The 11,833-nt window shown below is 45.6% G+C and overlaps 1 pseudogene across 1 annotated transcript; it reads left to right on the top strand.

Moving 5' to 3' along the window:
* The first annotated feature begins 5,493 nt into the window (after nucleotides 1-5,493).
* LOC311080440 (macrophage mannose receptor 1-like) lies at nucleotides 5,494-9,084 on the top strand (annotated as a pseudogene). Its single transcript has 4 exons — nucleotides 5,494-5,530; nucleotides 5,623-5,979; nucleotides 7,843-8,196; nucleotides 8,361-9,084. The product of its transcript is annotated as a macrophage mannose receptor 1-like (transcript).
* Nucleotides 9,085-11,833: the final 2,749 nt, after the last annotated feature.

Raw genomic sequence — 11,833 nt, 5'->3', positions numbered from 1 at the left:
TCGGGGCCCTCGTTCAGGTGGCCAGGCACATGCGCGGCTCTCAGCGAGCGCAGAGAGTGCTGAGCCCACACGAGGAGGCGTTCTGCCAGGGTGCAGAGCGTCTTTGATCTGACACCGCCCTGGCGATTCACATAGGCCACTACCGATGTATTGTCCGTGCGGACTAGAACATGGTGACCTAGGAGGAATGGGAGGAAGTGTTTGAGCGCTTTCTCGACCGCGAGCATCTCTAGACAGTTTATGTGTAGGAGATTCTCCTGGTCTGACCAGCGGCCATAGACCGGTCTGCCTTCGAAGAGCGCTCCCCAACCTAGGTTGGAAGCGTCTGTCGAGACAACTTTCCGGTGTGAAATCACCCCCATAGTCACTCCTGTGTGATACCATTCGGCTGCCAGCCAGGGCTGCAGGGCTGAAATGCAGCCCTGATTCACTCTGACTCGCGAGCCGCCGGCGGCCCAGGCTCGGTGGGGCACGCGCGCTTTCAGCCAGCGTTGAAGCGGGCGCATGCGCAATAAGCCCAGCTGAAGTACTGCTGCAGCTGAGGCCATATGCCCCAGGATACGCTGGAATGTCCTCAGCGGAACCTGGCTGCCTATTTGGAAGGATGCGGTGAGGTGACGGATGCGGCGCGCGCGCTGCTCCGACAATCTGGCCGTCATAGCCACCGAGTCTAGTTCTATTCCAAGAAAGGAAATTGACTGATGGGGCAATAACGAGCTCTTGGTCCAGTTGACTGAGAGACCCAGACCTTCCAGATGGCTGAGAAGCGCTGTTCTGTGAGACACAAGTTCCGTCTCTGACTGCGCTAGAATAAGCCAATCGTCCAGATAGTTCAGTATCCGCATTCCCTGTCTTCTCAGGGGAGCGAGAGCCGCGTCCATGCATTTCGTAAATGTACGGGGTGCTAAAGACAGGCCGAACGGCAGAACTGTGTATTGATATACTCGACCGTCGAAGGCGAATCTCAAGAATGGCCTGTGACGGGGAGTTATCTGGATCTGAAAGTACGCGTCCTTTAGATCGAGAGAGATAAACCAGTCTCCTGGGCGAATCTGCGCGCGGATTTGTCTGGTTGTAATCATTTTGAACGGCCGTCTCATGAGGGCTTTGTTCAGATGTCTCAGATCTAAAATAGGTCTTAACGCTCCGTCCTTCTTGGGTACGAGGAAGTAACGGCTGTAAAAGCCCGACTCGCTCAGAGAAGGATGAACCTGTTCTATAGCCCCTTTGCGCAGCAGCTTCGCTATTTCTGCTTGAAGCAGGTGCGCTGCTTCTAAACTCACTTTCGTCTCCGTCTGCGCTAGAAAGCGTGGGGGGCGATGAGCGAACTGAAGCGAATAGCCGTGTTTTATAGTATTCAGCACCCATTCTGACGCGCCCTGAATAGCTTCCCATGCTTTTGCACGCATAGCTAGGGGTCGAATGGTCTCTGGGTTCAGATCGCCGCGCTGCGCGGGATGGGGAACCTGTATCAGAGAAGATGGGGCGGCGGTGCTCGAACACGGGGGCTGGTAAACAGTGCTGGCCGGCTGTACAGCGTACGGTGGCTCGATCCCTAAGGATGGAGCGCGTTTTGCTGTCAAACACCCCTGGCGCGAGAGCGGCGTGGGGTTTATCGTGTCTGAAAGTGAGTGCGGGTGCTCTTGAGCGGGCGCAGAGTTTGCACTTATGACACAGCCAGTGTTTGGGAGCTTTAGAGGGTCTGTAACCCGAGGTAACTGAATGGCAGAGCGAGCAGCGGGTAGGTGTGAGCACAGAGTTGTGGGCACATTTACTACACTTAGCACTCGAGCGGCGTGTGTCCACTTTATGAGAGAGCGCTCTGAGCGCGTTACCATGGGGACCGTGTTTGTGTGTAGCAGTGAGCACATGGGAGTGGGCACATTTTCTACACTTATGACACCTTTGGCCGGAGCCGTAAAACCCAAATTTATACTCTTTCTGAGATTTATCTGGGCCGCCGTAAAAACGGCGTTTGTGTGCAGGCGAGCGAGTGGTATTACTGGCTTGTTGGCTGCGGTGTAAGCTGCTGCAGTAGCCTGACTTGAGGGGTCTGACAGAGCTGGGCGCTTTGATGGCGGTCCGGCCGCAGCGGGACTCAGCCATCTTTTCCTCCTTACGGTTGCTAGGAGGACTTTGCGGGCTCAGACTTCAGCGTTATCTTGGGCCGCGGTCCCCGGGGGGGCGGCGGTCTGTGATGGCTGGTCGAGCGCGACCTAGGGCGGCCACCCTGACGTCGCTGCAAAGCAGTAGGTGGCCAAGACGAGCGCTGTGTGGAGCTGCGCGCAGGAGGCTGAGCTTGAGAGCGGCCTGCGGCTGGGCTTGAGCGGCGGGGCAGGAAGAGGTTCATCGCCTGCGACGCCTTCTGCACTTCGGAGAAGCAATCCACAATCCCACTGACCGCAGGGCCGAAGAGGCCAGTGGGCGAGAGCGGGGCATTGAGGAACACAGCGCGCTCTGTCTCACTCATATCCGCCAGCGTCAGCCATAGATGTCTGTCGATGACGGTGAGTGCGGCCATAGATCTGCCGATGGCTTGTGCAGCGGTCTTGGTGGCACGGAGCGAAAGGTCCGTAGCGCTGCGCAGATCCGTTAATGCTGTGTGATCCGGGCCCTTCTCATCCAGTTCACGGAGGAGGTCGGCTTGTAGGATCTGAAGCACAGCCATGGAGTGCTTGGCAGAAGCAGCTTGGCCGGAAGCGGCGAAAGCGCGGCCGGCGAGAGCTGAGGTGGTCCTGCAGGCTTTAGACGGCAGGGCAGACTTTGAGCGCCATCTGGCAGACGGCGGGCAAAGGTGCGTTGCCACAGATTCCTCCACGGGGGGGATGCCAGCATACCCCTTCTCGGCGGCCCCGTCCACCTGGGAGAGAGCCGAGGAGACTGAAGAGCGGAGTCTAGCGGAGAAGGGTGCATTCCATGACTTTGATAGCTCCGCGTGGAGCTCAGGCAGGAAGGGTGCTGGCCTAGAGGCTGGCGCTTGGCGGCGGCTCGGCAGAAAACACCCGTCGAGCCGATTAGGTGCAGGCTCCTTCGGTGGGGACCAGTCCAGACCCAGTCGGTCGACCGCTTTGGTGAGGAGGCGGAGAAGCTCCGCGTCGACACTGGCGCGGGACCGGCTAGACTCTTGAGTCGAGGAGGCGGAGCGGTGAGAGCCCGACCACTCCTCGCTGTCTGAAGCCAGCAGAGAGCAGCTGTCAGCGGCGTCATCTGCTTCATCCCCTGAGGCGACGGCAGTGCGGGCAGTGGCCGGCCGCTGCGCGTCGGTGAAGGGCGGGGGAGAAGGAGAGAGCGAGGCTCGCGGGAGGGGTTCCGGCGAGCGCTCAGCTGTCATACCCGGCTCGGGAGGCCTTTGAGAGCGGCGTTTCTTCTTACGCGGCCCGGAAGAGGCAGCCGGAGAAGGGGGAGGATCCTCAAACATGGCGAGTCGAGCCCGCAGGGTCGACATCGGCATATCCTCGCACTGTTCGCAGCCGCCCGCGGAAAGGGCGAGGGCTGCGTGGTCGAAGCCCATGCAGAGAGCGCAGATCACATGGCGGTCTCAGTCGCTGAGCGTGGCTCTGCACGAGCCACAGGATGAGCGAGGCATTTGAAACAACGAGGCATTTGAAATGAACACACAAACACACACACACAGAGCAGATAAAGGATATATTCGCCGGATAGCGAAGCAGGCAGGGAAAGCTGAAGGCGGCGAAGGCGGCCGGCTTCCTCAGTCTGAGATCCTCGGCGTGCTGGTCGCTTGATTCAACGGCGGCTTCCTCAGAGTCCAGCGATGCGGAGAGCTTCGCTGAAGAGACAGAAATCAGTGAAGCAGCCTCTGAGCCCTGCTTATATAGCCCCTTTTGGCGGGCTGTGACGCATGAAGCACGCCAAGCGCGCTCATTGGTCGTGACGTCACGCCAAGGGCTCAGCGATAGGCTGCTGCAGTTGCCGCAGGGCAGCCAATGGGCACGCTAGTAAGCCTGCCCTAGGTCTGCATGCTGCCGCACTGCGTTGACAAGATTATTAAAAATTAAGGATAATTTTTTGGCTTCAGTATCTCGAGAAAGAAGACTTTCCCGCAGAGTAAGCTACTTACGCAATACGAGAGAACCTCTCGTAAGAGAACGGCATTTATATGAAGTAGATTTTTTTTTAACAGTGTAAAACCCTTGATTGTCACTTTTGATCAATTTAATGCATCGATCCTTGTTGAATAAAAATATTAATTTCATTAAAAAAATCTTACTGACGTCAACATTTTGAACCGTTATGTACACTTTTGGTTTGTTTATTGCGAAATAACTCCCGATTGTTTCTCTGTCATCTAAGCTGGCTTCGTTTCCCAAACGCACTGGGCCTGTGAGCTCAGCGAAGCACCAGCATCGAACGCTCTCTGTGATTGATTGGTTTCGTCTTGTATCCAGATAACTAGGAGAAAAAGTTCTATCTACAATTATCCTCTAACATTCACTTATTTTTCCACTTACAAGCTTATTTTACGCGCTGAATTGCATGCTAAATTAATAAAAAATTACTGGTAAAGAAACACACATTTGGATCAATATTTTTATGTGAGGATCGATCCTTTTCGATAACACGTCAGTATCGAAAGTATCGATACTTCATGATCGATCCGCCCACCCCTAGAGCCCATTGCAGTCTCGGCATCTCGAAAACGCCACGCTGATGTTGATCCTCGTTTTAGTTCTCCTTTTGTCCCAAAGTCTGCTTGCCATGGTCTATAATGTTTGAACGAAACAACAACAGCGTGAGCTAAACGTAACGCAGTTGTCCACGTCTGTCGCCATGGTTACTATGGCAGATCGAGCGGAAACCAGGGATAACGCGGATATTACGTCAGTGACAGGCGACAAGTGAACATGGACGAGCCATTATTTAAAACTGGAATTTCTCTGAAATTAAAAATCTTTGGGAACTTTTGGGATATTGTAAGTACACAACTGCAGGAAATATATCACACTGTGCAAGTGATTTTTAGATATTTTATTACAAAAATCTTACATATTCTAGCTTTAATTTTGTCCTTTTCTATCCCTCAATCCCTGGGATGAATGAATGAATGAATGTTCATATGTATATAATTTTCTGACAAGGTCCATATTAACATAGACTGATACAGACCGACAGGCGCCAAGATGCAAATAAGGGGAGAGAGTTGCAGAAACACACAAATATAGAGGAAGTAAAATATGAAATAGGGTTTTTTAGAGTAATAAACAAGTGACGTGATGAGCTGAATGAGGGATGAGAGCAGATATAATAATCACATAGTTTAAATCTGCAGACAGAAACATCAGACTCAGGACAGAAACACACGACCTCTAAAGTAAGAACATGTTCATTCTTCAAACACAATTACACTTTCAGATGTTAATATTGTCTCAATGATTGTGAATGAAGTTATGCTGCTAAAATGTTTTTAGTATATGATCATGTTTTTTTTTCTTTTTTTTCTTGAGTTTTTAAGTTTTTCTGTGTTTTTCCTCAGAAATGGACCAAACTCTATATTTGATTCTTCTTCTCATTGGTGAGTGTGTTTGTTGTATTATTTCTGGTTTATAGTTTCATCAGGTTTGACCCTGTTATGAAAAGCATTAAATAAAATGCTCTCTTTCACAGCTCTCTGCTCTGTATCTGAATGTGTTCAGCGTCAGTATCACTTTATAAACGAGAAGAAGAACTGGACTGAAGCTCAGAGATTCTGCAGAGAGAATTACACAGATCTGGCCACCGTTGACAACATGAACGACATGAACGAGCTGAAGAAGAGTGAGAAGAGTGTTCAGTATGTCTGGATTGGGCTGCAGAGGACGAGTGTTGATAAATGGCAGTGGTCTTCAGGTGAACCTGCGCTCTATCTGAACTGGGCACCTGGACAACCTGATAGTGGAGATGAGTGTGCTTTAATGAGTAATGGAGAATGGAATGATTTTACATGTAGTAACAGCCTGACTTTCATCTGCAGTTCATCTAACAGTAAGTGCAGCTCCATACAATCACAATAATGATTAATTTATAAAAAGATGCACAATATACTGTACAAAATTAATGTAATACTAAATGCTGATACTTTTTAATGTGCTCATAAATATTGAGGAGACTGTGGATATTTGTCACAATTTTCAACTTCTGGAAAGAAAATAAACTGATATTGAACATGTTGATCTTCTGTTGTTGATAACTCTGGGAATCTGCCATTAGAGAGCAGATTTATTTTTTACAGCAACAATGTATAGCCTACTGTAAATTATAAATTATAACGAAAAGTAAATATGATATAATAATTTTGTTTTGATGATTGAATTAAAACAAATTTCATACATGAATTTGTGATCATTAGTTACAGAGCATGTGATAAACAATCTGAACGCCTTGAGCTGCTGATTCAGGATCTCAACACTAACCCGTAAAAACCTCATTCTTAGATGAACTTTAAGGGAACTCACACAGACACACTGCCCATTGCAATTTAAAAATAAATAAATAAAGATAAACAGTAACATTATTATCAATATTGGAACAATATTCATTTGAATAGACTAAAATATAAGTCTACAATCCAATTTGTTTTTGTTTTGTTTTTTTACTGACACATTTCTAAGGACTAGCTAACAAACATTAATATGCAGTTTAACATCTTCATCTGTCTGATGTGTCTCTCCTTCAGCTCTGTGTGTCTGAATCCAGTATTTCACAGAAATGTGTAAGGACACATAATGGAGAAATATAAAGTTGCAATAAAATTGTCATGAAAATTCACTAAATGGTACTTAATGTTATTGTCAGGTGATTCCTCAATATTTTATTTTGAAAATTTGATGCAGTCAGTCATTCAGGTGAAAAACTTTTAAACACAAATACAAACACCACTTTAAAAACACAAATAGATGCAGTCAAATACAAAACAGGATTTTGCACACACCACTACAAATGGCTGTTTCCTCAAAAAGTGCCCTATTTAAGGGTGTATTCGTACACAGCCTGTGTCTACCCTGCTAATGAGCAGATCAACTCCACCTGCTGCAGTCTGGCTGGGCCAGCAGTTTATTGCAACAGTTATCAGCAAAATCAGTGTATGAATGACACATGTTTCTGATAGGGATGGAGAAATGAAGCCTCAAGAAGCACTGAGAATTTCCCCGATTGTTCCGGGAAAAGATTGGAAGCATCAAGAGTGTCGAAAACAGCGCCATCTTGTGGCAGGTAAAATTTATAGCAGCCATAAACCCTGTCCACAGCGCCGTTGCTTTATCTATTGAGCAGAAATAAAAGCCTGACTACACTAAGTGTTCAGTTTTCTGATAATATAAATCACATATTAAAGTGTTGCAATAAATTAAATCTAACAATTATATTAATACTATTTATAAAAATACCAACAAAGTTGCTTGATGCAAGTAAATGGTGGTCTAATTACTTTATGGTTTCTATGATGTTTATATGGCAGAATATGTGATCATGTAACACAGGCTATAGGTCTATTTATAAAACATAAAAATAAAAAAATAGTAAATGGACTTAAACTTTCAGAAACCTGTAGAGTATTGTTCTGGGTTCAAACATTCCGTCACGCAAAGTGAAGCATTCACGAGACTGGACAGAAAGTGAGGCTTCGTTTGTCGTTGATCACGTGTTTCTCTGAAAGCAATACGCGCTCCGGCACGGAGATTCATGAGATATTGCGCTGAAAACTCGATATGCGCTTTGAAGCTTCAGTGTCATGTGTAACATCACTAGTTTCTGATGACCACTGGTCCTCTTTACTTCCAAACCGTAAATCAGAATAAGAATAATTAAAAAACTGATTCATGAATATGTTTCCATTTGTTTTTCTTAAAGCGAACACAGGACTCGTCTTTGTCAATCAGATGAAGAACTGGAGAGACGCTCAGAGTTACTGCAGACAGAATCACACTGATCTGGTCAGTGTGAGGAACCAGAATGAGAATCAACAGGTTCAGAAGTTCATCAATGATAGTCACATATCTAATGATGTCTGGATCGGTCTGTTCAGAGACTCATGGCAGTGGTCAGATCAGAGTGACTCCTCATTCAGATACTGGAGGTCTGAGGCTTCTAGTGAACCTAATAATGCTGGAGGAAATGAAAACTGTTCAGTTCTCAATCCAAACGCTCTGGGTCAATGGCATGACATCTCTTGCAACAACCTATATCCTTTTGTGTGTCATGAAGGTGAGCAGATCCTCACACACACACACAATCCGTCCATCACCTCCAGATATCTTAAAGTTCACGCTACATGTCTGACATGACAGATTCCTCCACAGTGTTTGTTCTGCATGTTGTTTTTGATCAGTCTCTCTCTAGTTTTTGCTTGTGGTTTGTTTTGTGTCCAGATAAACTGATTCTGATCAAAGAGAATCTGACGTGGCCTGAAGCTCTGAGATACTGCAGACAGAATTATACGGATCTGGTCTCGGTTCTTTCAGTCGAGATGCAGGAGGAGGTGATGAATGTGGTTAAACGTGCGTCTACTGAGGCGGTGTAGTTGGGTTTACACAACTACTGCCAAATGAACATGTGGCTCTGGTTGAGCGGAGAGGTCGTGTGCTATCAGAACTGGGCTCCAGGGAACGGAACGACACCGGAAAACTGCAGCCTTACGAAGAGAAAAGGAGCAGTTCAGTCTGGAGGAGATCAGCGCTGGATCAGCCTTCCTGAGACTCACAAACTCAACTTCATCTGCAGCAGATCTTAGGAGTGAGAAGACGGCAATGTTTGTGTTCATTATTCATTATTTTTCTTATTTACTTTCATTTGTTTGATTTGATCTTTAGTAATTTCTGAGTGAATCTACTAATTGTGTTTTAAAAGTCTGTTATATTTCTCTGTTAATTGTCATGACATAATGTGATCTTATCAAAGTTGTCTAACACCAATGATTACTATTCTTTAGATGTCTAAAATATTAACACAATATATGTGTGTTTTAAGAATCTCTTTGCATATCTGGTGTGTTTATGTGTCTTTATGCTTTTCACTGATCTTATCTGTAGAAATGTGCACTGCATTGTTTATAATTTACTGATATGAAAATAAACCGATGTTGAAAAACAATATACAAGCACAAACAATATATAGTCGCAATCGTGTGTTTGTTGGATTCATTTTTCCATATAAGGAACTTCCTGGAACTTCATAATTGTATTAGTCCGTTTTGTACTTTCTGGGAGAGATTACCCTCCGGCTTTTGAGTGAAACATACATTTCATTTAATTTCATTTTCATTCAGAATTTTTAAAAAGTGTATATATATATATATATATATATATTTTTTTTTTTCTGAAAATGGTGAATCTTTTCATTAGAGAAGACCCTTATTCGTCAGCTGGGTGTTTGAAGCCATAAATATGGATTTTTTACTGTCAAAAATGGCCCAGGTTGGGCGCCATTCACTTGTAAACACAATCTTTGAGTGTTTTTCCTACAAAACTAACTTCTCTTCTGCTGAGGCAAGAAGATTATATACATATTGGATGGCTTTGGTGTGAGTAAATAATCAGGAATTTTTCATTTTTTGGATGAACTAGTAAAGGGTAATGTCCGGTCCTTCCCCTGAAGAATGGATAGTTAGCTACAAGAATACTACAAGAATAATTTGTTAAATAGCGCGGTGCCTCCAATTAAGAAACATATATTATCATGTGTTTGAGAATAATAAAAAATAAAAAAACAGGTTGACCATAAGAAAGTTATAATAAACCCTGAGGTTTATTATATAAATAAATAATTTTATTTTTAAAAAAAATAAAAAAAATAAAATAAATTTTAGCCCCCAAAAAAATTATTTTTAGGGGATTTTAGCAGCAGTTAAAGGAACAGCTGGTTGGATTAAACATGAGCGTTACTGGGTCGTGTTTAGTCACTATTTTATAGCCTAATCGTTTTATGTCTGACTACAGAACAGATAATATGTAAAAAATAGCATTCAGTTGTGTTATAATGCAATATAATGTGACAGATCAAAGCAAATTGCAGATTTCAGGTGCCAACAGTAATCAAACACAACGCGATGACGTCACATATATGCTAATTGGCGTGTGACGTCATCATCACCGCCAATCTCTCAAAATCCTGTGGGAAACACTGTACACTGGAGGGGAAGCGGAGAAGCGGAGAGCGAGCCGAGGAGACACAGCGGAGTTCGGGTGGAGAGACAGCAAGGAAGTGGCCAGTGGTGGAAAACACGGGGCTCAAGGAGATAAGTGACGGTCTCCTTTCACTGAATATGATATTAGGATTTGCCACAGTATTATTGGGTGGAAGATTAACTACATTCTGCTTCTTGAAAATGTTGTAACTCGACTGTGTCTGAAGGCATTAATTTGGGGCAAGAAGAGGAGCGCTTTGGATGTGACATTGCAGTGCAGAGTTTGTTTACACCTGTCATAGAGATTCTGTCCGCCGAGGCTGCTGTCTGGGCCCGCACGCTGCTTTAATGGTTGAGGTTTGTGAGTGCAGTGCTGGTTACTTTAATCACGTTTGCAGTTGAGTGTTTTGCAGAGCATGCATGAGTGGGGTGAAGAAGTCGTGGATTGTGCGGTATCTGAACGAACAGAGCCTCGACGAAATCGTATTCCTCACTGTTGTCATCAGTCCAGTGAAGAGCCTGTTAAAGCTGTGAAGTATATTTACCTCCCTTCTCTCTGTCTGAGGCTAGTGAAGAGCCTGCTGAGGCTGTGAGTCATACGTACCCTCCATCCTGTCTGAGGCTAGTGAAGAGCCTGCTGAGGCTGTGAGTCATACGTATCCTCCATTCTGTCTGAGGCTAGTGAAGAGCCTGCTAAAGCTGTGAGTTATACGTACCCTCCATTCTGTCTGAGTCCAGTGAAGAGCCTGCTAAAGCTGTGATTTATACGTACCCTCCATTCTGTCTGAGTCCAGTGAAGAGCCTGCTAAAGCTGTGATTTATACGTATCCTCCATTCTGTCTGAGTCCAGTGAAGAGCCTGCTAAAGCTGTGATTTATACGTATCCTCCACTCTCTGTCTGAGTCCAGTGAAGAGCCTGCTAAAGCTGTGAGTTATACGTATCCTCCATTCTGTCTGAGGCTAGTGAAGAGCCTGCTAAAGCTGTGAGTTATACGTACCCTCCATTCTGTCTGAGTCCAGTGAAGAGCCTGCTAAAGCTGTGATTTATACGTACCCTCCATTCTGTCTGAGTCCAGTGAAGAGCCTGCTAAAGCTGTGATTTATACGTATCCTCCATTCTGTCTGAGTCCAGTGAAGAGCCTGCTAAAGCTGTGATTTATACGTATCCTCCACTCTCTGTCTGAGTCCAGTGAAGAGCCTGCTAAAGCTGTGAGTTATACGTATCCTCCATTCTCTGTCTGAGTCCAGTGAAGAGCCTGCTAAAGCTGTGAGTTATACGTATCCTCCATTCTGTCTGAGTCCAGTGAAGAGCCTGTTAAAGCTGTGAAGTATATTTACCTCCCTTCTCTCTGTCTGAGGCTAGTGAAGAGCCTGCTGAGGCTGTGAGTTATACGTACCCTCCATCCTGTCTGAGGCTAGTGAAGAGCCTGCTGAGGCTGTGAGTCATACGTATCCTCCATTCTGTCTGAGGCTAGTGAAGAGCCTGCTAAAGCTGTGAGTTATACGTATCCTCCATTCTGTCTGAGTCCAGTGAAGAGCCTGCTAAAGCTGTGATTTATACGTATCCTCCATTCTGTCTGAGTCCAGTGAAGAGCCTGCTAAAGCTGTGAGTTATACGTATCCTCCATTCTGTCTGAGTCCAGTGAAGAGCCTGCTAAAGCTGTGAGTTATACGTACCCTCCATTCTGTCTGAGTCCAGTGAAGAGCCTGCTAAAGCTG

The sequence above is a fragment of the Abramis brama genome (genome assembly GCF_963993115.1).
Source record: "Abramis brama genome assembly, chromosome: 3".
NCBI lineage: Eukaryota > Metazoa > Chordata > Actinopteri > Cypriniformes > Leuciscidae > Abramis > Abramis brama.
This window is presented reverse-complemented; position numbering and strand designations above follow the sequence as displayed.